Genomic DNA, 26,826 nt, shown 5'->3' with positions numbered 1-26,826 from the left:
GGGTGATATATATTTGTAGGGGGTGCGATATATTTGTGGGGGGTGCGATATATTTGTGGGGGTGATATATATTTGTGGGGAGTGCGATATATTTGTGGGGGTGATATATATTTGTGGGGGTGATATATATTTGTGGGGAGTGCGATATATTTGTGGGGGTGATATATATTTGTGGGGGGTGCGATATATTTGTGGGGGTGATATATATTTGTGGGTTGTGCGATATATTTGTGGGTGTGATATATATTTGTAGGGGGTGCGATATATTTGTGGGGGGTGCGATATATTTGTGGGGGTGATATATATTTGTGGGGAGTGCGATATATTTGTGGGGGTGATATATATTTGTGTGGAGTGCGATATATTTGTGGGGGTGATATATATTTGTGTGGAGTGCGATATATTTGTGGGGGTGATATATATTTGTGGGGGGTGCGATATATTTGTGGGGGTGATATATATTTGTGGGGAGTGCGATATATTTGTGGGGGTGATATATATTTGTGGGGGGTGCGATATATTTGTGGGGGTGATATATATTTGTGGGTTGTGCGATATATTTGTGGGTGTGATATATATTTGTAGGGGGTGCGATATATTTGTGGGGGGTGCGATATATTTGTGGGGGTGATATATATTTGTGGGGAGTGCGATATATTTGTGGGGGTGATATATATTTGTGTGGAGTGCGATATATTTGTGGGGGTGATATATATTTGTGTGGAGTGCGATATATTTGTGGGGGTGATATATATTTGTGGGGGGTGCGATATATTTGTGGGGGTGATATATATTTGTGGGGAGTGCGATATATTTGTGGGGGTGATATATATTTGTGGGGGGTGCGATATATTTGTGGGGGTGATATATATTTGTGGGGGGTGCGATATATTTGTGGGGGTGATATATATTTGTGGGTTGTGCGATATATTTGTGGGGGTGATATATATTTGTGGGGGTTGCGATATATTTGTGGGGGTGATATATATTTGTGGGTTGTGCGATATATTTGTGGGTGTGATATATATTTGTAGGGGGTGCGATATATTTGTGGGGGGGGCGATATATTTGTGGGGGGGTGATATATATTTGTGGGGGGGTGATATATATTTGTGGGGGGTGCGATATATTTGTGGGGGGGGTGATATATATTTGTGGGGGGGGTGATATATATTTGTGGGGCTGATATATATTTGTGGGGCTGATATATATTTGTGGGGGTGATTTGTGTTGGAATTAAACTCTTTCCATGTGGCCCTCGGCCCTGAGTCACTTTCCTCGATATTTCCCCATTGCTCAGCTCTGTGGGAAGGTTGGAGAAGTTGGGACTGTTTTCCTTGGAGAAGAGGAGATTTGACAGAGACACTCAGAAGCAGGAGGGGAGGTTTGTACAGAGAGGACAGGGAGAAACTTCCCTCATGATGCTTAAAAAGAGGAAATGCAATTTGAGAAAAAAACATTTCTCTCACAGCGAACAGTTAGGTTCTGGAATGCTCTGCCTGAGAGTGGTGCCCTTGGGCAGGACAAACAAGGCACGGGAATACACGGTGAATGGCTGGACCCTGGGAAGTACCGAGGATCAGAGGGACCTTGGTCTCCATGTCCACCGGTCCCTTAAGGTAGCGGGACAGGTAGATAAGGTGGTTAAGAAGGCATATGGGATACTTGCCTTTATTAGCCGAGGCATTGAATATAAGAGCAGGGAGGTTGTGCTCGAACTGTATAAAACGCTGGTTAGGCCACAGCTGGAGTGTTACGTGCAGTTCTGGAATCCGCATTATAGGAAGGATGTGATTGCACTAGAGAGAGTGCAGAGGAGATTTACCAGGATGTTGCCTGGGCTGGAGTGTTTTAGTTATGAGGAGAGATTGGATAGACTGGGGTTATTTTCCCTGGAGCAGAGGAGATTGAGGAGGGACATGATTGAGGTGTATAAAATTATGAGGGGCATAGATAGGGTAGACAGGAAGGAACTTTTCTCCTTGGTGGAGGGATCAATAATCAGGGGGCATAGATTTAAGGTAAGGGGAAGGAGGTTTAGAGGGGATGTGAGGAAGAATTTTCTTTACCCAGAGGGTGGTGGGAATCTGGAACTCTCTACCTGACAGGGTGTAAAAGGCAGAAACCCTCATAACATTGAAGAAGTATTTGGATGTGCACTTGCGATGCCATGGCATACAAGGCTATGGGCCTCATGCTGGAAAACGGGATTAGAATAGTTGGGTACTTAACTGACTGGCGCAGACTCAATGGGCCGAAGGGCCTTATTCCGTGTTGTAGACTCTGAGCGTGGTGGAGGCAGGTTCAATTGAAGCATTTAAAATGGAATTAGACTGTTGTCTGAAAAGGAAGAATGTGCAGGGTTACGGGGAGAAGGCAGGAGAATGGGACTAGGTGAGTTGCTCATTCAGAGAGCTGGTGCAGACATGATGGGCCAAATGGCCTCTTAGGCTGTAGCAATTTTGTGACTCGGCAGTTCCAACAGCTGGTCAAACACAGCTGGATTCACACACGAGTTCACTGATCATAACGCAGTCTGACCCCAAACACTGACACTGGGCTGGATTTTGTGTCGTTTCCCCCCACCCGACCAGCTGTGGGTTTGCAGGCATAGGGTCTGGTACAATGCCATTGGCACTGTGCTGGCTGCCCACACTGCCCACCCCAATATTACCAGCGATGGGCGAGGCCCACACCAAACATCCAGTTCAACAGCCCTCATTGTGTGGGCTGCTGGTGGGAAAGGAGGGGTGTCTGATTAACAGGCCCCTTGGAGGACCCCCCCCTATTAATTTTATTCTTTCACGGGGTGTGGGCGTCACTGGCAAGGTCAACATTTGTTGCCCATCCTTAATTGCCCTTGAACTGAGTGGCTTGCTGGGCCATTTCAGAGGGGCAGTTAAGAGTCAACCACATTGCTGTGGGTTTGGAGTCACATATAGACCAGACTGGGTAAGGACGGCAGATTTCCTTCCCTAATGGACATTAGTGAACCAGATGGGTTTTTACAATTGATGATAATTTCATGGTCACCATTACTGAGACCAGCTTTATAATTCCAGATTTATTAATTGAACTTAAATTCCACCAGCGGCTGTGGTGGGATTTGAACCCACGTCCCCAGAGAATTAACCTGAGTCTCTGGATTACTTGTCCAGTGGCAATGCCACGATCACTGCCTCCTCTCCCCCACTGCCTGTTCCTCATGGTGGAGTTGCTAGGACCATTGAGGTGGGACTTTGTGCCCAGATGTACTAATGTGCCCTGTGAGTGTTAAATGCCTGTGAGGCAACCTGCTGGTGAGGGTGTCGGCTTGCCAATGACATTTTCACTGGTGGGGGAGTGGGGGGACAGGGTCCCTGGCACCCCTTTAATCGAGCCCACTGACCCTGAGACTAACCCACGCCAACTTGTCTCTGTTATTCAAACTCCAAACTCTGAGTCGATGTTTTGGGTTTAGGCTTTGACTGTGGGATCATACCTGGAGACAGCTGCATTGTTTAAATAAATGGAAAGGATCTCAAACTAAATGCAAAATACTGTAGATGATGGAAACCTGAACTAAAATCAGAAAATGCTGGGAGCGCTCAGCAGTTCAGGCAGCCTGTGTGCAGAGAGTAGCAGGCTGATGTGTTTGGTTTGTATATGGTTTGGTGTGCCACAGGGCTAGCTGAGCTGTGTGTTCACAGGATGTGTCTCATCATCATGTTCAACATTGGTCCCTCAAACAAAACCTGGTGATTGCTCTTTGTGGGATTTTGCTGCGCATAAATTGGCTGTTGTGTTTGTTTAAAAAACACTCCACTGGCTGTGAAGCCCTTTGTGTTACCCTGAGCCAGTGAAAGGTGCAGTTGTAAATACATCTTATCACTCTCCAGTGACATTAACAATTTATCCCTATAGGACCTGCTTACTTCATATAAATCCTTTCACAGCAAGCAAATATTCTTGCAGAAAAACAGAGACACCTGGATTGTATAATCAGGTACTGGACAACAACAATCTGCACTTGTATAGCACCATTTACACAGTCGTACATGCCAACTGTCTTCACAGTAACATTACCAAACAGAATTTGATAGCGAGTCACAGAAGATGATATTAGGACCAATGATCAAAAACTTGGTCAAAGAGGTAGGTTTTAAGGAGGGGAGAGGTTTGGGAGGGAATTCCAGAGCTTAGAGCCCAAGTAGCTGAAGACATGGCCACCAATTGTGGAGTGATTAAAATTACTGATGGTCAAGAAGTCAGAGTTATTGGACTGCATTGATCTCAGAGGGATGTAGAGCTGGAAGAGGTCACAGAGATAGGGAGGGACGAAGCCATGGAGAGATTTGAAAACAAGGATGACAATTTTAAAATCAAAATGTTGCTTGACCGGGAGTTGATGTCAGTTGGCGTGCACAGTAGGTGATGAAGGAACAGGACTTGGTCCGGGTTAGGAAGTGGAAATAGGTGCTCTTAGCGATGGTGCAGTTATGTGGTCAGAAGCTCACCTTGGGGTCAAATGTGACATCAGGGTTGTGATCAGTCTGGCTCAGCCACAGACTGTTGCCAGGGAGAGGGATGGAGTTGGTAGCTAGGGAACAGAGTTTGTCCTAGGGACCAAAGACAATGGCTTTGGTCTTTCCAATATTTAATTGGAGGAAATTTCTGCTCATCCAGCTGATCAAGGCCATAAAACAAACTGAGCACCAGGCTTTATTTTTAGAGGGATAGAATTGAAAAGTAGGGAATTGCAGAAAAAGAGAGTGTTTTTTTGTCAAAGCTTTTCGTCTTGCACTCATCAGGACAATTCACAAGAAAATCCCATTGTCGGGAAACAACATATTTATACTGTGTGCCTAGAAAGTGCTGATTGGTTGGCAAGTGAACTATGATTGGTGGAGACGTTGCAATGGAGAGTGCACAAGTTGATGGTGACTGATATTTAACTGCCAAGCAGTTAACTGCCACTAGTGCTATTTGCCACTAACAGGATGCTGCTGTCAAGCCAAAAAAGCGTTCTGCCTATCACACAAATGAGTAATGTGGCATAATAATTTCAGTGCCAGCGTGATGCTGGGTATGTAGGCGGTACATCCCAAAGACTGGCAGATCATAACAAACAGCATGTCCCAGCCGCCATTCACAGTGGGGGAGGGTATGGACCGTACCCAACCAGCCCGTGCAAGCAAAACTCCACACACTGTCCAACATTAGATGTGATTCTGCGATTGGACAGCATTTGCTAAATAATCCTCAGTGTGCTAAGAATTACGCTGACAACCAATTGAAGATTGTCAGTCAGGTTCGCAGTGTGGTGCATTTACCTGTACTGGGAGCTACATATATTAATACACAGGGCCCTGATCTTTGCAGACAGAAAGAACATGGACACACATTGCGCCTGTTTCAGCCAAACAAACTAAGTGATAGTCATTCGCTGGTTCATTCCCCAGGACATTGCCTTTGCCAATCAGGGTCAAGCTGCCTGGTTTAAATTTCAAACAATGCTCGGCAGTTAACTGTCAGTCACCATCAACTGATGCATTCTCCATGGCAACGTCTCTACCAATCAGAGTCCACTTGTCAACCAATCAGCACACACTTCAGATACAGTGTAAATATGTTGTTTCCCCTGACATTGGTATTTTGTTGTGAATTGTCCTGATGAGTGCAAGATGAAAAGCTTCGAAAAAAATCTTTTTTTCAGCAATACTCAAGTTCTGTACTGCCAAACAACTAAGAGTAGGGAAGTTATGCTAAACTTGTATTGAACCTTGGTTCGTCCACACTTGGAGCACTGGGTGCAGTTCTGGGCTCCATAATATAAAAAGGATTTAGAGGCACTGGAGAGGGTGCAGAGAAGATTTGCAAGGATGAGACCAGAAATATGTGAGTTTATATGTCAGGAAAGGTTAGATAGGCTGGGTCTCTCTCTTGATAACAGAAGGCTGAGGGGGTGCTCTAATAGAGTTCTTTAAAATGATGAAAGATTTTTGATCGAGTGGATAGAGAGAGAATGTTTCCTCTTGTGGGGAAGAGCAGAACTAGAGGCTGTCAATATAGGATAGTCACCAAGAAATCCTAAATTCAGAAGAGACCTCTTTACACAAAGAATGGTGAGAATGTGGAACTCACTACCACATGGGGTGGCTGAAGTGAATAGTAAACAGCAACACCTCATTTTAAATAGGAGAGAGGTTCCTGGAAACTCACTTAAATTGAAACTACTTATGTGGAAGCAAAGATTCCCATTTAAATGGATGTGAAATCAGGAAATTTGATCGCAACCCAAGATTTTCGACCCCAAACCTAAATATCAAATACACATTATAAAGCCATAAATAAACACAATGTCGTCCACACATTGCACAATTCACAGAAACAGTTAACCCTCAGCATCAATGAGGTGAGTTTTGTTCTCTCACTTTTTGCCAGTTTGAAGAACACTTTGTGTGTTGGATGCTGTCTCGGTAGCCTTCTCAAACTTTCCATGTCTAAGTGTACAAACTTGCCACTTTCACACCTTCTGGAGAGCTCCCTGGACATGTGCACAATGGTGTGTGTGCAAAGGTCCACTTGAACACTTGAAGTCCAGCAACTGTTTGAATGGCATCCACGATTAACCAAGATTTGACAAACTACTTTATAACAGGGGACGTTGTACACTGAGTAAAGAAATCGGTAGTAATTTTGAAACTACACAACAATGAAACTGCGCTGGTTGGGATGACTCAAAATGGGCATAGCTGTCAATTCATTGAAGGGGAAGCTAGACCAACACGAGGATGAAGGGAATAGATGGTTACGACTTAGATGAGGAAAGATGAGAGGAGGCTTGAGTGGAGAATAAACACTAGCATGGACTGGTTGAGCTGAGTGGCCTGTTTCTGTGCCATACATCCTTTATAGGACATAGGAACAAGAGTAGGCCATTCAGTCCTTTGAGCCTGTTCCACCATTCAATAAGATCATGGCTGATCTGGTTGTGTCTCAACTCTACTTTGCTGTATGCCCCCATAACTCCCTTGTCGATTAAAAATCTGTCTAACACAGCCTTGAATAAATTCAATGGCCCAGCCCTCACTGCTGGCAAAGAGAATTCAGCAGACTAACAACCTTGAGAGAAAAAAAATTCTCTTCTCCATCTTAAACGGTACACTTCTCCTGGTTCTAGTCTCTATAACCACATGTAAGTATTGGATGTTTGATAAACAGTCTGAGAATTTAGAGAGAGTGGAGGAATCGAGAGAGGTGGTGGTGAGGTAGAGCTGGGTGTTGTCAGTGTGTATATGAAAACTTACACTGTCTTCAGATGACATCACCAAGGGGCAACATGTGGATGAGAGATAGGAGGGAGCCAAGGATAGATCCTTGGGGGAAATTCCAGAGGGAACGGTGTGGGAGCAGGAAGGGAAGCTATTGGAAGTGATTCTCAGGCTGCGATTAGATAGGTAAGAATGGAACCAGCTGAGAGCAGGTCCCACCCAGTTGGGCGACAGTGGAGAGATGTTGGAGGAGGATGGTGTGGTCAATTGTGTCAAAGACTGCAGACAGGATGAGGAGGGAAAGTTTAGTCACAGTCACATAGGATGCGCCATTTCTGACTTTGATAAGAGCTGTTTCAGTTCCTGTGACTGGGAGGAAACCTGATTGGACGAATCCAAACATGGAGTTCATGTCTGAGTGAAGATGGCATGGATTTGGGAGGTGACAACATGTTCAAGGACATTTGGAGAAGAAAGGGAATAAAAAGAGAAAATGCTGCAAATACTGAGCAGGCTTGGAAGCAGCTGTGGAGAGACAGGCCGAGTTAATGAGCTGAATTTTTGTCGTAGAGACAAGGAACAGGAGCTGGGTCTGTTTTTGGGTCAGAAAAACACCCTCTGGTGGGAAACTGGTTAAAGTTTAGATTTTCACATGAATGAGCCCTGAATTGCTATAAAGTTGGGTTTCTTGTCCACTTTGTGGGGATTGTAGTGAAGATGTGCGGCATCCTGCACTGCTGGAGGATGAAGGGATCATGCCATCTCCCAGGAAAGTGAGCACACACATGCTGCGAAGTTCTTGTTATGGTCACAGACCAGTTGAATGTTGAGGGAATGGAAGCCCCTCCTGTTGGTGAATCTGATTGGCCGGTCACTCAGTGCCTTGATGACCACGTGTGCAATCAATGAAGCCCTGCAGTTGGGGGAATCCAGTAATGGGGGCGAAACCCTCTGCCCCTTGTGCCTACAAGGCCCCATCTGTCTGGAATTGAATTGACAGCTATGCCCATTTTAAGTCATCCCAACCAGCGCAGTTTCATTATTGTGTAGTTTAAAAATCACTACTGATTTCTTAGCTTAGTGTACAGCTTCCCCTGTTATAAAATACTTTGTCAAATCTTGGTTAATTGCGGACGCCGTTCAAACAGATGCTAGACTTCGAGTGGACCTTTGCACACACACCATTGTGCACATGTCCAGGGAGCTCTCCAGAAGGTGTGAAAGTGGCAAGTTTGTACACTTAGACATGGAAAGTTTGAGAAGGCTACCGAGACAGCATCCAACACACAAAGTGTTCTTCAAACTGGCAAAAAGTGAGAGAACAAAACTCACCTCATTGATGCTGAGGGTTAACTGTTTCTGTGAGTTGAAACAGAAATAGGAGCAGGAGTAGGCCATTCAGCCCTTTGAGCCTGCTCCGCCATTCAGTATGATCGTAGTTGATCCTCTATCTCAATGCCATACTCCTGCTTTCTCTCCATACCCCTTGATGCCCCTAATATCCAAAAAATTATCAATTTCTTTCTTGAATATACTCAGTGACCCGGTCTCCACAGCTTCTGTGGTAGAGAATTCCACAGGTTGACTGCCCTCTGAGTGAAGAAATTTTCCCTCATCTCAGTCTTAAATGGCCTGCTCCGTATCCTGAGACTGTGGCCCCTGGTTCTAGACTCCCCAACCAGGGGAAACATCCTCCCTGCATCCAGTCTGTCCAGCCCTGTTAGAATTTTATACATTTCAATCAGATCCCCTCTCATTCTTCTAAACTCTAGTGAATACAGGCCCAGTCGAACCAATCTCTCCTCATATGACAGTCCTGCCATCCCGGTATCAGCCTAATGAACCTTCGCTGCACTCCCTCTATGGCAAGTATACCCTTTTTTAGGTAGGGAGACCAAAACTGCGCACAATACTCCAGGTGTGGTCTCACCATGGCCTTGTATAACTGCAGTAAGACATCCCTACTTCTGAATTCAAATCCTCTTGCAATGAAGGCCAACATACCATTTGCCTTCCTAACTGCTTGCTGCACCTGCCTATTTACTTTCATTGACTGGTGTACAAGGACACCCAGATCCCTTTGTACATCCACATTTCGCAGTATATCACCATTTAAATAATACTCTGCCTTACTGTTTTTCACACCGAAGTGTATAACTTCACATTTATCCACGTTGTACTGCATCTGCCATGTGTTTGCGCACACACACAAAGTCTAAATTGCCCTGAAGCCTTTTTGCATCCTCCTCACAACCCCACCCAGTTTTGTGTTGTCAGCAAATTTGGAAATATTGCAATTTGGTTTCCTCACCCAAGTCATTTATATATATATATCGTGAATAGCTGGGACCTAAGCACTGATCCCTGCGGTACACCACTAGTCACTGCCTGCCATCCAGAAAAAGATCCAATTATTCCCACTCTCTGTTTCTGGTCTGTCACCCAATTCTCAATCCATGCCAGTATATTACCCCAATCCCATGTGCTTTAATTTTGTCCACTAGCCTCTTATGTGGGACCTTATCAAAAGCCTTCTTGAAATCCAAATATGCCACATCTGGTTCTTCCTTATCCATTCTACTAGTTACATCTTCAAAAAAAACTCCAGATTAGTTAAGCATGATTTCCCTTTCATAAATCCATGCTGACTTTGTCTAATCCCATTAATGCTTTCCAGGTGTTCTGTTACCATGTCTTTTATAATAGACGCTAGCATTTTCCCCACTACTGATGTTAGGCTGACTGGTCTGTGATTCTCTGTTTTTTCTCTCCCTCCTTTTTTTAAATAGTGGGTTACACTTGCCACCCTCCAATCTGTAGGAACTGCTACAGGGTCAATAGAATTTTGTAAGATGACCACCAATGCATCCAGTTCCAGGGCCACTTCCTCCACAGATTGTGCAATGTGTGGATGACATTGTGTTTATTTATGGCTTTATCATGTGTATTTGATATTTAGGTTACATTTTGGGATGGAAAATCTTGATCGACTGTGATCAAATCTCCTGGTTTTACATCCATTTCAATGGGAATCTTTGCTTCGATATTAAGTTTCAATTGAAGTGATGGTTTCCAGGAACCTCTCTCCTATTTAAAATGAGGTATTGCTGTTTACTGTTCAACTCAGGCACTCCCTGAGGTACTGCTATATTGTCTATCTCCAGCAAAGCGGCCATCAAAATTCCATGGTGTGCAGCTGCTTGGGAAATGTCACCAAGGTCCACAGCTGATCCTTGGAAGGAGCCAGAAGTGAAGAAGCTCAAGGCTCCAGTGCCTCTCTCAGTGACTGGCAGGGCAGTGAGGTGTTCCACAAAGAGGGCATTATTCTTTGTGACCATCTGCTAGATAGACACAGTCTCCTGTGGCATTGGGTTTTGGTCATCTCCAGGGAGTTCCGTCATCCTTGACAGACCCTGTGTTGAGGCTTTTTTAAAAATGTATTTTTTCTTGGGTTTGGGCCTCGCTGGCAAGGTCAGTATTAATTGCCTTTCCCCATTGAACCTTGAGAAGGTGGGAGTAAGTCACCCACAGTTCTGTTTTCCTAGGCCATTTCTGAAGGTAACCACATTGCTGTGGGTCTGGAGCCACATGTAGGCCAGACCAGCTAAGGACGACAGATTTCCTTCCCTAAAGGACACTTGTGAACCAGATGGGTTTTTATAACAATCTGGTAATTTCATGATCATTATTAATGAGATAAGCATTTATTTCAGATTAATTAATTAATTGAATTTAAATTCCCCCAGTTGCCGTGATGGGATTTGAACTCCTGTTTCTGGAACATTTGTCCGGGCCCCTGGATTACTAGACCAGTAATATTACCACCACCATACTGTCCTTCCTGCCCCATTTTCCTCTCCCTTGCTTTCCTGGTGTCTGGGGTTCTGCCCTTCCCTTTCTGCGGAGAATGTTGCCCCTTATCGCCAATGGGCCCAAAAACTGACAGCCTTGCCCCCATTGCCAGCTGCAGCTTCCCTTCTGGGCAGGTGGCCTCCCAATTGTCTGCAGCAGTTTTTGCCCCTTGCTCTTCCACCCCTCCTGTTCACTGCCCACTCTCCCTGCCTCCTACGCAACATGAAGGAAACCCCCTTGCCAAGTGCCAAGTCACCCTTTACTCCACTGACCCACAGAGTTCCCCGCTCTATACCTGTCTCCTTCAACAAATCTGTTTCTGAAGGCATGGGTAACCTGCACACCCCTTAAAAAATTTCAAACTTCAGCCTCGCCGAATTCTTGATGAGCTTTAAAACAGTTTGAATTGGCCTCCTGTTACCCCCACCCGCTCCGGTGAACATTGCCAGCACCAGGAAAGATAGTCCCGTAACTGACATGCTGCCCAGCATTGCTATTGTCAGCCAACCCCCCCCAGCTCTGTTCTTGCTGTTGGAGGACCTGGAAAATTCAGCCCTACTGGTTCTGATGAAAGGTCATGACTGAAACGTTAACTCTGTTTCTTTCTCCACAGCTGCTACCTGACCTGATGAGTGTTTCCAGCACTTTGGTTTTATTTCAGATTTCCAGCATCCGCAGTATTTTGTGGTTGGAGATTGGGTGGTAGTTATGGGGAGGCGGTGGCTTAGTGATATTGTCGCAGGACTAATGATCCATACTCTGGGGACCCGGGTTCGAATCCCACCACGGCAGATGGTGGAATTTGAATTCAATAAAAATCTGGAATTAAAAGTCTAATGATGACCATGAAACCATTGTCCATTGTTGTAAAAACTCATCTGGTTCACTAATGTCCTTTAGGGAGGGAAATCTGCTGTCCTTACCTGGTCTGGCCTACGTGTGACTCCAGACCCACAGCAATGTGGTTGACTCTTAAATGCCCTCTGAACTAGGGCAATTAGGGATGGGTAATAAATGCTGGTCTGGCCGGCGACATCCACATCCCATGAATGAATTTAAAATAGGCCTAGGCTTGAGGGTTATTTTGTGCAGAGGGTAACGATGGCAGATTTAAACTATAGAGGGACAGTAACTGAAGGGAGAGAATCATTAAGACTATCAGCTAAGATGGGGACCAGGAGGGGGAGTTAGATGATCAGTTTGGTGGAAATAGGATTGACGGAGCAGGATGTGGGTCCGTGAAAGGATGAGATCAGGGACAGAAAGAAAGACTTGCATTTCTATAGCACCTTTGATGCTCAGGACATCAAAACATTTCACAGTCAATCAAGTGCTTCAGAAGTGTAAGGTTATAACATAGGAAACACAGCAGCCAATTTAAACACAGCAAACTCTCAAACAGCAATGTGATAATAACCAGATCATCTGTTTCTGTGATATTGGTTGTGGGATAAATATTGTCCAGGACACCGGAGTAACATCCCCTGCTCCTCTTCCAAATAGGGCTGTGAGATCTTTTACATCCAATTGAGCATACAGACGGGGCCTTGGTTTAAAGCCTCATCCAGGAGACAGCACCTCCAATAGTGCAGCATGCCCTCATCATTGCACTGGAGTGGCAGCCTAGATTTTTGTCTAAAGCGTATGGAGTGGGACTTGAAGCCGCCTTGGAAACAAGAGCGCTATTCACTGAGCCATAGTTAACACAGAGAGCAAGCTAGGAGATGGGATAGAATCTAGAGCAAAATGTGAGTTCAGGGCTAGGGCAGGGGGAATGTGTAGAGGAAGTTTGGAGTGGTGGGGCTAGTGGAAGGGAGGGATGCAGCAGAGGCAGTTGATTGGATTGCCTCGATCTTACTGATGAAGAAGTCCCTGAGCTCTTTGCCCTTGTTGGAGGTGATTGTGGGGGAGACAGGGAGAGGGTTTCAGAAGACGGTTTGCAGTAGAGAAGAGAAGCCAGGGGTTATTTTTGCATTCCAGGCTGTTCCTGGAACGGTGAGCAGTTGTGGAGAATGAGAGTAAAGCTGACGGTGCTTTGGTAGTGGTAGTGGATAGATAAATCAGTTATCCACCATATCCTTTCATGTCTCTTCCCTTGAATTTACATGAGCGAAGATAAAGGCCATCGGGGGAATAGCCAGGGTGAAAGTGGGCAATGATTTTATTGGGGCTTAGGACATCAAAGGTGGAGGTGAGGGGGTGGTTGAGTAAATCATTAGCTGTGACAAACAGAGGCCGAGTCGAGGTGGTTCGGTTTTGAAAGTGCAGGTGTAAGTGAATTGGGGAAGAGATTTTCCCTGGGGGTGTTGGGGCTTGGAAGGGTGATCAGAGATGGCTTTACCTGTGACTGGGGAGAGAAATGGATTGTATGTCAGAGACTGAGGAGAGCTGCTTAAAACAGTCATTTCCACAAGTAATAATTCTGCTAAAAGCTCCCATTTTAATATTTCAGCATTGACAAGGATGATTGGCTCTATGTCTCAGGAAATCATGATCAAACAGAGGCTTGTGTCTCTGGAGAATAGGTTAGAGCGTGGTTTTAGTGTGGGTTTAAATTTAACACTGGCCTTGCCTGCTTTCAGTGTTTGTGTTGGCAATGTGCCTGTATCTGAATCATGTTTTGTAACTATAATCTAAATCTGCACTTTCAGATATCCGCTACAAGCTATGTGAATATAAATTTGAAATTGAATACTATCCTGCTACCGTCAAACTGTTGTACTAAGAATGGCAGGGAGTTATTGCCTGTTTAAACTTATATATGTTGCAAGTTAAAGAATGACAATGCTGTTTTATCTTCCTTTGTTTCAGGCCTGATTACAGTTAGCTGAGCTGGTATGGGTTAACAGGGGCATCAATCACTCACTGTCTTAGCTGTCCCTGTTAGCTCAGTTATTTCTGAGGCTGTAACTAATCACGTAGTTTTTTAATGACCTGCTGTTGTGAAGATATTATTATCTTGTGTGTCCTGATGGGAATTTTGCAAAGCTGACTATATGTTGTCACTCAGAGCCAGAGCCAGTCACAGTCACAGTGCAGTGTGAGGGCAGGTTGTGGTAGGTGGGGGTGTGAGGCGGGTTTGCGGCTAGGTGGGCGTGGGCGGGGTTGGGGGTAGAGGGGGTGTGGGTGGGGGGCTGTGTGTGGGGGTAGGGAGGTTTTGGTGGGGTTGTGTGTGTGGGGGGGGGGGCGGTGTTGGTGGGGGGGGCAGCATTATAAGGTTCAGAAACAGTGGGACTTGTTCCCTCCTCCAACAGCACACAGCGATGTTAGAACATAGAACCATAGAACACTACAGCACAGAAAACAGGCCATTCGGCCCTTCTAGTCTGTGCCGAAATATTATTCCGCTAGTCTCATTGACCTGCACCTAGTCCATAACCCTCCAGACCTCTCCCATCCATGTATCTATCTAATTTATTCTTAAAACTTAAGAGTGAGCCCGCATTTACCACGTCAGATGGTAGCTCATTCCACACTCTCACCACTCTCTGAGGGAAGAAGTTCCCCCTAATGTTCCCCCTAAACCTTTCCCCTTTCACCCTAAAGCCATGTCCTCTCGTGTTTATTTCTCCTAATCTAAGTGGAAAGAGCCTACTCGCATTTACTCTGTCTATACCCCTCATAATTTAGTAAACTTCTATCAAATCTCCCCTCATTCTTCTACGCTCCAAGGAATAAAGTCCTAACCTGTTTAATCTTTCCCTGTAACTCAACTCCTTAAGACCCGGCAACATCCTAGTAAATCTTCTCTGCACTCTCTCAATCTTACTGATATCCTTCCTGTAGTTAGGCGACCAGAACTGCACACAATACTCCAAAGTTGGCCTCACCAATGTCTTATACAACCTCATCATAACATCCCAACTCCTATACTCAATACTTTGATTTATGAAGGCCAGTATGCCAAAAGCTTTCTTTACAACCTTGTCTACCTGTGACGCCACTTTCAGGGAATTATGTATCTGAACTCCCAGATCCCTTTGTTCCTCCGCACTCCTCAGTGCCCTACCATTTACTGTGTATGTCCTACCTTGGTTTGACCTTCCAAAATGTAACACCTCGCACTTTTCTGCATTAAATTCCATCTGCCATTTTCTGGCCCATTTTTCCAGTTGGTCCAGATCTCTCTGCAAGCTTTGAAAGCCTTCCTCGCTGTCCACAACGCCTCCAATCTTAGTGTCATCAGCAAACTTGCTGTTCCAATTCACCACATTATCATCCAAATCATTGATATAGACAACAAACAACAATGGTCCCAGTACAGATCCCTGAGGCACACCACTAGTCACAGACCTCCAGTCTGAGAAGCAATCATCCACTACCACACTCTGTCTTCTCCCACACAGTCAATTTCAAATCCAGTTTACAACCTCTCCATGGATACCAAGTGTCTGAACCTTCTGAACTAACCTCCCATGTGGGACCTTGTCAAAGGCCTTACTAAAGTCCATGTAGACAACATCCACAGCCTTTCCTTCATCTACTTTCTTGGTAACCTCCTCGAAAAACTCTACAAGGTTCGTTAAACATGACCTACCATGCACAAAGCCATGCTGACTATCCTTAATCAGCCCTTGGCTGTCCAAATAATTGTATATCCAATCTCTCAGAACACCTTCCAATAATTTACCTACTACTGACGTCAGGCTCACTGGCCTGTAATTACCTGGTTTACTTTTGGAGCCTTTTTTAAACAACGGAACAACATGAACTACCCTCCAATCCTCCGGCACCTCACCCGTGGCTAAGGACATTTTAAATATTTCTGCCAGGGCCCCTGCAATTTCTACACTAGTCTCCCTCAAGGTCCGAGGGAATATCATGTCAGGCCCGGGGGATTTATCTACCTTTATTCGCTGTAAGGCAGCAAACACCTCCTCCTCTTTAATCTCTATATGTTCCATGAAACTACTGCTTGTTTCCCTTCCTTCCTTTTACACTACGCCAGTTTCCTGAGTAAATACAGATGCAAAAAAAACTGTTTAAGATCTCCCCCATCTCGTGAGGCTCCACACATAGACGACCACTCTGACCAATTGTGTCCCTTACTATCCTTTTACTCTTAAAATGTTATTCATTACTATTCGAGTAATAACATTTCCAGCAGAAAGGAATACATGGCAATGCTCGTATGGTGGGATGAAGTAGAGGGGAAGAGGCCTGTGTGGGGTATAGACACCAGCATGGGTTAAAAACAGAAAATGCTGGAAAAACTCAGCCGGCCTGGCAGCATCTGGACAGAGAAACAGAGTTAATGTTAATGTTATGAGTCCGTGTGACTTCTTCTGGCTCTGAAGAAGAGTTACACGGACTCACAACATTAACTCTGTTTCTCTGTCCAGACGTTGCCAGGCCAGCTGAGTCTTTGCAGCATTTTCTGTTTTTATTTCAGATTTCCAGCATCCGCAGTATTTTGCTTATGTTATAGCAGGGATTATTTGGGTTGAGTGGCCTGTGTCGGTGCTGTAAACTCTTATGATTTAGAACATTCTGTGCAGAGCTTTGAGTTAGATTTTCAGCAGGTCGGTAAGATCAGAGTTGAATGCGTGGCTCAAAGACTTTTTTTTATTCTTTTCATGGGTTGGGCTTCACCGGCTGGGCCAGTATTTATTGCTCATCCCTAGTTGCCCTTGAGAAGGTGGTGGTGAGCTGCCGCCTTGAACCGCTGCAGTCCATGTGGTGTAGGTACACCCACAGTGCTGTTAGGGCGGAACTGCTGTGGAAGAGATAGGTTTCAATTCATACGAACACACGAATTAGGAACAGGAGTAGACCACTCGCGCCCCCCAAGCCTGCTCCACCATTCAATAAGATTATCGCTGATCCGATTTTAACCTTGCATTCCTGCCTACCCTCGATAGCCTTTCACCCCCTTGCCTATCAAAAATCTATCTACCTCAGCCTTAAAGATATTCAACGGCTCTGCCTCAATCACCTTTTGAGGAAGAAAATTCCAAAGTCTAACAACCCTCTGGGAGAAAAAAACTTTCCTCATCTCCGTTTTAAATGAGCAACCCCTTATTTTTAAACAGTGACCCCGAGCTCTAGATTCTCCCACATCCTCTCCACATCCACCCTGTCAAGACCCCCTCAGGATCTTAAAGGTGTCAATCAAGTTGCCTCTTATTCTTCTAAACTCCAGTGGATACAAGCCCAGCCTGTCCAATCTTTCCTCAATAGACGACCTGCCCATTCCAGGGATTAGTCTAGTAAACCTTTTCTGAACTGCTTCCAATGCATTTACATCCTTCCTTAAATAAGGAGACCAATACTGTACACAGCACTCCAGATGTAGTCCCACCAATGCCATGTACAATTGAAGCATAACCTCCCTACTTTTGTAATCAATTCCCCTCACAATGAATGATAACACTATTAGCTTTCCTAATTACCTGCTGTACCTGCATACTAATCTTTTGTGCTTCATGCACCAGGACACCCAGATCCTTCTGCAGCTCAGAGCTCTGCAGTCTCTCACCATTATTTTTTATTCTTCCTGCCAAAATGGACAACCTCACATTTTCCGACATTATACTCCATTTTCCAGATCTTTGCCCACTCACCTTACCTATCTATATACTTTTGTAGCCTCCCTATGTCCTCTTCACAACTTACTTTCCAACCGATCTTTGTGTCATCAGCAAATTTAGCAACCGTTCCTTCGGTCCCTTCATCCAAGTAATTTATATAAATTATAGATTTGAGGCCCCAGCACTGATCCCTGTGGCACACCGCTCGTCACATCCTGCCGGCCAGAAAATTAGCCATTTATTCTTATTCTCTCTTTTCTGTGAGCGAGCCAATCTTCTATCCATGCTACTCCCTACACCATGAGTTTTTATTTTCCACAATAACCTTTGATGTGGCACCTTACCTTCTGAAAATCTAAGTACAGTACATCCACCCATTTCCCTTTATCTACAGCACCTGTTACTTCTTCAAAGAACTCCAATATATTGGTTAAATATGATTTCCCTTTCTCAAAGCCATGCTGACTGTGCCTGGTTACCTTGAATTTTACTAAGTGCCCTGCTATAACGTTTTTAATAGTAGCTTCTAATATTTTGCCTATGACAGATGTTAGGCTAACTGGCCTGTAGTTTCCTGCTTTCTGTCTCTCTCCTTTTTTTGAATAAAGGAGTTACATTTGCTATTTTCCAATCTAATGGAACCATTCCCAAAACTAGGGAATTTTGGAAAATTTAAATCAATACATCAACTATCTCACTAGCCACTTCTTTCAAGACGTTAGGATGAATTCCATCCAGATCTGGGGATCTGTCAACCCACAGCTCCAACAGTTTGCTTAACACCACTTCCCTTGTGATTGTAGTTTTCCAGAGTTCCTCCCTCCCTTCCATTTCCTGATTTACAGCTATTTCTGGGATGTTACTTGTATCCCCTATAGTGAAGACCGAAGCAAAATACCTGTTTAATTCGTCCACCATCTCCCTACTTTCCATTATCAATTCACAGATGCACTCTCTCTTACCATCTCCAAGATGCACTGCAGAAACTTTTCAAGGCTCCTTCGATAGCATCTTCCAAATCCACAACCAATATCATCTAGAAGGGCAAGGGCAGCAGACACATGGGAACATCACCACCTGGAAGTTCCCCTCCAAGTCACGCACCATCCTGACTTGGAAATATATCGCCGTTCCTTCACTATTGCTGGAAAATCCTGGAATTCCCTCCCTAACAGCACTGTGGGTGTACCTACACCACATGGACTGCAGCGGTTCAAGAAAGCAGCTCACAACCGCCTTCTCAAAGGCAACTAGGGATGGTCAATAAATGCTGGGCCCAGTCAGCAAAGCGCAAACCCCGTGAATGAATAAAATGAAATCTCTTTATATTTGTAGTTAGCTTTCTCTTATACTCTAATTTTTCCCTCCTCATTAATCATTTAGTCATTCTTTGCTGTTTTTTATATTCTGTCCAAAGTTCTGACCTGCTAGCCATCTTTGCATAATTATATGCTTTTTGTTAAAGTTTGATGCTACATTTAACATGGATTCTCCCCTTGAAATTTTTCTTTCTTATTGGAATGTGTTTATTCAATGTATTCTGAAAACTCCCCTGAAATGTCTGTCACTGCATCTCTATGGACCTATCCTTTAACCTAAATTGCCAGTTCGCTTTCGCTAGCTCTGCTTTCATGTCCTTGTAATTGCCCTTATTTAAGTTTGAAATACTGGTCTTAGACCCACTCTTCTCTCCCTCAAACTGAATGTAAAATCCAATCATTTTATGATCACTGTTACCTAGGGGAGCCTTCACCTTGAGGTCATTAATTTATCCTAACCCATTGCACAATACCAGGTTGGTTTCAAAGTGTGCTGATCTAAGAAATTATCCCAAAAACATTCTATGAATTCCTCATATATGCTATCTTTACCCACCTGGTTGTTCCACTCTATAGGTAGATTAAAATTAATCGCTGTACCTTTCTGGCAAGCTCCCACTATTTCTTCTTTGATACCCTGTCCTACCATGTGATTACTGTTATGGGGCCTGTATGCCACTCCCACTGGTGACTTCCCCCACTGGTGACTTCTATCATTCCTCAGCTCTACCTGAACCGCTTCTATAACCTGGTTTTCTGAACTGAGACCTTCCCTCTCTATTGTGTTAATGTCAACTTTAATTAACAGAGCCACCCCTCCACCTTTTCCTAACTTCCTATCCTTCTGCTTTCTAAACCCTTTCTACTTATCTAGTTATGCAGTTTGCAAGAACACTGGTCCCAGCATGGTTCAGGTGTACACTGTCCCAATCCCACTTTCCCCAGTACTGATGCCAGTGCCCCATGAACTGGAAACCACTTCTTCCACACCAATCTTTGAGCCAAGCATTCATCACTCTAATCTTATTTGCCCTATGCCAATTTGCATATGGCTTAGGTAAAATCCAGAGATTATTAACTTTGAGGTTCTGCTTCTTAATTTGGTACCTAGCTCCTCATACTGACTATGCAGAACCTCTTTCCTTGTCCTGCCTATGTCATTGGTACCTACATGGACCATGACAACTGGATTTCCCTCCTCCACTGCAAGTTCCTCTCCAGCCCTGAGCAGATGTCCCAAACCCTGGCACCGGGCAGGCAGCAAAGCTGTTTGGACACTAACTCTTTGCTGCAGAGAACAGTGTCAATCCTCCTCACTATACTGTCCCCAACTACCACTACATTGTTTTTGCTCCCCCTGCTCGAATGTCTTCCTGTACCACAGTGCCATGGGCAGTCTGCTCATCCACCTTGTAGACCTCATTTTCGTCCACACAGGTTGTGAACACCTCAAACCTGTTTGACAATTGCAAAGTCTGAGGCTCCTCCAGCCCTGTCTGCTCCTTCTCCTTACCTGCCTCACTCACGGTCACATCCTACTGTCCGTCACTCCTGACCAAAACAGACGACCTTATTGTAAGAGGCATGATCATCTCCTGGAACAAAGTGTCCAGGTATTTCACCCCCTCCCTTATGTTGCGCCGTGTCTGCAGTTAGGCTTCCAGATCAATAATCCTGATCTTGAATTCCTCTAGTTACTTACACTGTTTGAAAAGCTCCCACATTCCACAGTTGCAACACAACACCTATCTAGCCATTGTTACTTATGTTATTTAGTTAACTTAATTACTTCCTTAATTAACTTAAACTAATTCCTGTGTATTGCTGAAAAAAGAGACATGTCAAAGCTTTTCATCTTGCACTCATCAGGACACTTTGCAATACAGAATACCAATATAAAGGGAAAACAACAATTTCTACTGTATGTAAAGCCAAAAATATGTTCTGCCTATCACACAAATGAATAATGTGGTATATGAGTTTCAGTGCCAGTGTGATGCTAGGTATGTAGGCTGTACATCCCAAAGACTGGTGGATCTTATCAAACAGCATGTCCCAACTGCTGTTCGCAACGAGCAAGGTACGGACTGTACTCAGCCAGTCTGTGCTTGCAAAACTCAAAACACAGTGTCCAACATTAGATGCGTTTGGACAACTTCATCTAAATAATTTGCAGTGAACGAAGTAGCCGGGTTTACAGTGTGGCGCATTTACATGTACTGGAAGCTATATATATTAATACACAGGGCCCTGTTCTTTGCAGACAGAAAAAACATGTATACACATTGCACCTGTTTCCGCTAAACAAGTGACAGCCATTCACTGGTTGAGTCCTCAGGGCCTTGACCAATTAGAGTCAAGCTGCCTGATTTAAATTTCAAACAGTGCTCGGCAGTTAACTGTCAGTCACCACCAACTGGTGCATTATCCATGGCAAGGCCTCTACCAATCAGAGTCCACTTGCCAATCAATCAGCACTTTCTTCAAATATATGAAAATGTTGTTTCCCCTGATATTGGTATTTTCTTGTGAATTGTCCTGATGAGTGCAAGATGAAAAGCTTTGACAAAAACTATCTTTTATTTTAGCAATACTTGAGTTCTGTACTAGCAAACGACTAAAATATATATTCCATTGAGAAAAAAAGGCTCTACAAGGAGGATGCACCATCCATGGCTAACAAAGGAAGTTAAGGATGGTATCAAATTGAAAGAAAAGGTGTACAAAGCTGTGAGGATCAGTGATAGGCCAGAGATTGGGAAAATTTTAGAAACCAGCAAAAAATGATTAAAAAAGGGAGAAACTATAATATGAGAGTAAACTAGCAAGAAATAGAAAAACGGACAGTAAAAGTTCCTACAAGTACATAAGAAAGAAGAGAGAAGCTAAAATAAATATTGATCCATTCAAGGATAAGACTGGGGAATTAATAATGGGGAGAAGAGGATATGATAGAGAGTTTGAACTAGTATTTTGTATCCGTCTTCACAGTACAAGACACAAAAGGCATCCCAAGAATAGTAGAAAATCAGGCAAAAGGGAGGGAGGAACTTAAAAAAAATCACAATCACTAGAGAGAAAGTACTGGGAAAACTAATGGGACTAAAGGCTGACAAATCTCCTGGAGCTGATGGCCTGCATCCTAGGATCTTAAAGAAATGGCTGCAGAGATAGTGAATGCATTGGTTGTAACTTTCCAAAATTCTTCTCCAAAGCCAATATATCCTCCCTGTAGAAATAAAGATGTTAAACAAATCTGAGAATACTGCTTGGAAGGTGAGAATTATTCAATGCCCATGCATCCAACAATTTCACTTTGACAAAAACAGAATTACCTGGAAAAACTCAGCAGGTCTGGCAGCATCGGCGGAGAAGAAAAGAGTCGACGTTTCGAGTCCTCATGACCCTTCAACCTGCTGAGTTTTTCCAGGTAATTCTGTTTTTGTTTTGGATTTCCAGCATCCGCAGTAGTTTTTTGTTTTTAATTTCACTTTGAGATTGGCTGTGCATATTTAGATATTAGCGTTTGAAACACAGGCCTTAACCTGCACAGTGTGAGTGATGATATTCACCTACATTAGAAATAGTTAGCTCACAAATTTAATTTCCTTTGCCTCCTCACCTCTCCCATTGCTGGTAACCTTCTCCAACCCTACAACCCTCTCCCCTGCAATTTTAGCCTCTTGTGCTAATGCTCTCACTGAGCCTTGCTCCGGGATTCCCTCCTTGAGCCTTTGTGGAATACGAAATAGAGCAGGAATCAGCAAAATGGTCTGAGCCTGCCTCTCGCTATTCAATACAATCATTCTGATCTTCTACATCAATCCCACTTTCTACCCGCTCCCCATATCCCTCCTGTCCATCCCTTCAGTATCCAAAAAATATCTTAACCATGAATATACTCAATGATGGAGTATCTGCAACCCTTTGGTCGTGAATTCCAAAGATTCACAATCCTGTGAGTGAAGAAATTTCCCCTCATCTCAGCCCTGAATGATTGCCCCCTTGTCCTGTGATGACTCCTGATTCTAGATGCCCCATCCAGGGGGAAAGACCTCGCAGCATCAACCCTGTCAGGTTCTCGAAGAATTTGCGTTTCAGTGAGATCAGCTCTCGTTCTTTTCAATTGCAGAGAATATTGGCCCCACTATTCAATCTTCCCTCATAGAAAAGCTCTCATCCCATGAATCAATCTAGTGAATTTTCTTTTATATCTTTCAAAGGCAAGTCAGTCCCTGCATAGCCTGAGTTTTTCAGATGGCGGACCCTCACTCAGGGGGAAGTCCTGCCTTAGAGAGCTGATTGACTGGCAACACTCCAGTCCCTGTAATGACAGCGCTGCAGTGGACAAAAGAGGAAGTTAAGGAGAATGTCGGAGCCCAAGCTCGGGGAGTATCAAGGGGCAAGTTCAATGGATCCCAGGGCGGGGAGGATAGGGAAGACCTTGGGGGTTGGGGGGGGGGGGGGGCTGCAAAGCGGGAGATTGTGGGAGAGGCCGGGGGGTGGGGGGGGGATGTCCAGAGGCCACTGGACCTTTAAGAGGGGTGCCCGACTACAGAAGGGGTTTCTGATGGAGGGGGACCTCTCCCTTTCCCGCCCAAGACATCACTTTGTTCTTTTTCATTCTCCTGCCACCCCCCAGCTCAATGCTCTCACCCAGTCTAAAAATTGAGGCTGGGCAGGAAATAGGCCTTAAGTTTTTTTTATTCATTCACGGGATGTGGGCTTCGCTGGCTGGGTCAGCATTTATTGCCCATCCCTAGTTGCCCTTGAGAAGGTGGTGGTGAGCTGCTTTCTTGAGCCGCTGCAGTCCATGTGGTGTAGGTACACCCACAGTGCTGTTAGGGAGGGAGTTCCAGGATTGTGACCCAGTGGCATTGAAGGAACGGTGATATATTTCCAAGTCAGGATGGTGAGTGATTTGAAGGGGAACTTCCAGGTGGTGGTGTTCCCATCTATCTGCTGCCCTTGTCCTTCTAGATGGTAGTGGTCGGGGTTTGGAAGGTGCTGTCAGAGGAGCCTTGGTGAATTCCTGCAGTGCATCCTATAGATGGTACACACTGCTGCTACTGTGTGTCGGTGGTGGAGGGAGTCACTGTTTGTGGATGGGGTGCCAATCAAGCGGACCACTTAAATGCTGGCCTAGCCAGTGATGCCCACGTCCCATGAATGAATAAAAAAAACTTGAGCCCCTTTTCTTGCCCAGCCTGAATTTTTAGACTGGCAAGAGGATTGAGCTGGCGGGGGGTGGATGGGAGGCTGAAAAAGAACAAAGTTACATATTGGGTGGGAAAGTGGTGGGGGATGGTTCCCCCTCCAGCAGAAACTCCCTTTGGAAGTCGGGCAACCCCCTTAAGGTCCGGTGGCCTCTGGACATTCCTCTCTATCTCCGGGCTCTCTCCAAGACCCCAATTGCCCCCTTGCACCTCCCCCCTCCCCCCCCGGCCAGGGCTTCCCTACCCCCACTGCCCTGGGACCCCTTGAATATACCTGGGCCCTCACTCCCTGGGCTTAGGCTCTGACAAGCTTCTGAACTACTTCTTCTGTCCAGTGCATTGCAGGGACCGGACAGCTGCTGGCCAATCAGATTGGCAGGCTGCTCTCTTAAGGCAGGACTTCCTCCCAAGTGAGGGGCTGAAGTCCCACCTGCTGCCACTTGGGGCAATGGTGAGCTTCCCCTTTGAGGCCTTGCCTGCCCTCCCGCATAAAATCGCTGTGTGGTCAGGGTGGGCGGCAACCTGCGGGGAACTCTGTCCCTTCAATTTCACACTCCTCACCCCCCGACCATTTAAAAACCCGCCGGCGGGGAGCATAAAATTCTGGCCCATAAACCTGGAGACAGTTCTCCAGGTGTGGTCTTACTGAAACCTGATATAGTTGAAGCAAAACTTTGCCATTCTTGTCCTCCAATCCCCTTGCACTAAAATACCATCTCCTTCCTAATTGCTTGTGAACTCTTTGTTCTTTGTGTACTTGGACACCCAAATTCCTCTGAACACCAATAATAAATAGTTTCTTGACATTTAAAAACAATTCTGTTTTTCTATTCTTCCTCCAAACCTCACATTTCCCCATTTTATATTCTCTCGCTACCTGTCTTTGTGCTTTAAGACACTACTTAACCTGTCTTTTTGATCAAGCTATTAATCGGCTCTTCTCGTATCTCCTGTTATTCAGTGTCCATTCTTTGTTGTGTTCCTGTGAAGCATCTGGGGGCTGTTTTCTATGTTAAAGATGCTGTATCCATGCAAGTTGTAACAGGATAACAGTGGGGTTCAGTGTCCATCCTTGGCTAGCAGCATTACAGTAAACACTCAGCTTTTATTAGCATTCTGCTGCATGACAGAGCAGGACACAGGGAACATTACACAGAAAGACAAGGAGTAACTGTTGACTTTTTATCAAAGACACCAACTTGCCTTTATAAATGGAATCAAATGTACAGCACAGAAACAGGCCATTCAGCCTGACTGGTCCATCCTAATGTTTCTGCTGCACTCGTGTTTCCCCCTCATTTAACAGAACAGAAGAATCTTTGAAGTGGAAAAACATGCAAAGATGCTTCACAGAGACGTAACCTGACTAACATTTACAGCCAGCCAGAGAAGGAGATATTAGGAGAGGTGACCAGAATCTTGGTCAAAGAGGTTAAGGAAGGGAAAGGGGTTTGGTGGACAGGTGAAGGGAACATAGGAAATAGGAGCAGGAGTAGGCCATTCAGCCCCTCAAGCCTGCTCCATCATTCATCTAAATCATGGCTAATCATCTGCATTAGGCATTTCCTGCACTATCCCCATATGCCTGGACATCTTTAATACCTAGAAATCTATCGATCTCTGTCTTGAATATACTCAATGATTGAACTTCCATTCTCTCTGGGGTAGAGAATTCTGAAGATTCACCACTCTCTTCATCTCAGTCCTAAATGCCTTACCTCTTATTCTGAGACTGTGTCCCCTGGTTCTAGAACCGCCCCCCCCAGCCAGGGGAAACGTCTTTCCTGCATCTGCCCTGCTGAGCTCTGTAAGAAGCAGCTGAATTGGATTGTCGCAGCTTTAGAGAGCTGGAAGCCCATCAGTACACTGTATTGTTGGAGGTTAGGGTGGAGGGGGTAGAGAGAGATGTTTAAGGAGATGGCTGGCAGTGGAGATTAGAAGCTGGTGTTTATCTTTGCACTCCAGGATGGTTCTAGAATAGTGAGAAGTTCTGACAGAAGGAAGTGAGGTTCAGTGGTGCTTGATGTGTTCAGGTTGATTGGTGATGAATGACTAAACCAATTGAACCCAGATATGCACTGTACCAGTGGGAAAGAGTAAAGGATCGAATGGGGAAGAGTCGGGGACATGGAGCTGCTTTTCCTGGGAGAATACGTTGCATTGACAATGCAGGACTTAGGAACATAGGACTTAGGAGCAAGAGTAGGCGATTCAGCTCTCTGAGCCTGCTCCGTCATTCATTAAGATCATGGCTGATCTGGTTGTGGTCTCAATTCCACTCCTGTCTGCCCCCCATAACACTTGACTCCCTTGTCTATCAAAAATCTATCTCACTCAGCCTTAAACATATTCAATGTCTTAGCCTGAACTGCTCTCTGGGGAAGAGAATTCCACAGACTAACAACCCTATGAGAGAAAATATCTCTCTTCATCTGCATCTTAAATGGGAGATCCATTATTCTTGAACTGTGTCCCTGAGTTCTAGTCTCCCCACAAGAATAAACACCCTCCAGGTTTCTACCCTGTCAAGTCCCCTCAGTGATCTTATGGTTGGGATTTTCGTTGCAGTGAGATGGGAAAATTTGGAGAGTGGTGACCCGTGACAAAGCCCGTCACTGGTGGGACCAGAAAATCCCGCCCTATATCTTTCAATAAG

The 26,826-nt window shown here is 44.8% G+C and overlaps 1 protein-coding gene across 1 annotated transcript in view; it reads left to right on the top strand.

Annotated features, from left to right (window-relative positions):
• The window catches only part of ncor2 (nuclear receptor corepressor 2), a 278,572-nt gene that overhangs the window by 1,659 nt on the left and 250,087 nt on the right, over positions 1-26,826 (top strand). The window lies entirely within an intron of this gene.

The sequence above is a fragment of the Cetorhinus maximus genome, chromosome 12 (assembly GCF_964194155.1).
Source record: "Cetorhinus maximus chromosome 12, sCetMax3.hap1.1, whole genome shotgun sequence".
NCBI classification, from domain to species: Eukaryota; Metazoa; Chordata; class Chondrichthyes; order Lamniformes; family Cetorhinidae; genus Cetorhinus; species Cetorhinus maximus.
The sequence above is the reverse complement of the archived record's forward strand: the minus strand, read 5'-3'. Positions and strand labels throughout refer to the sequence as shown.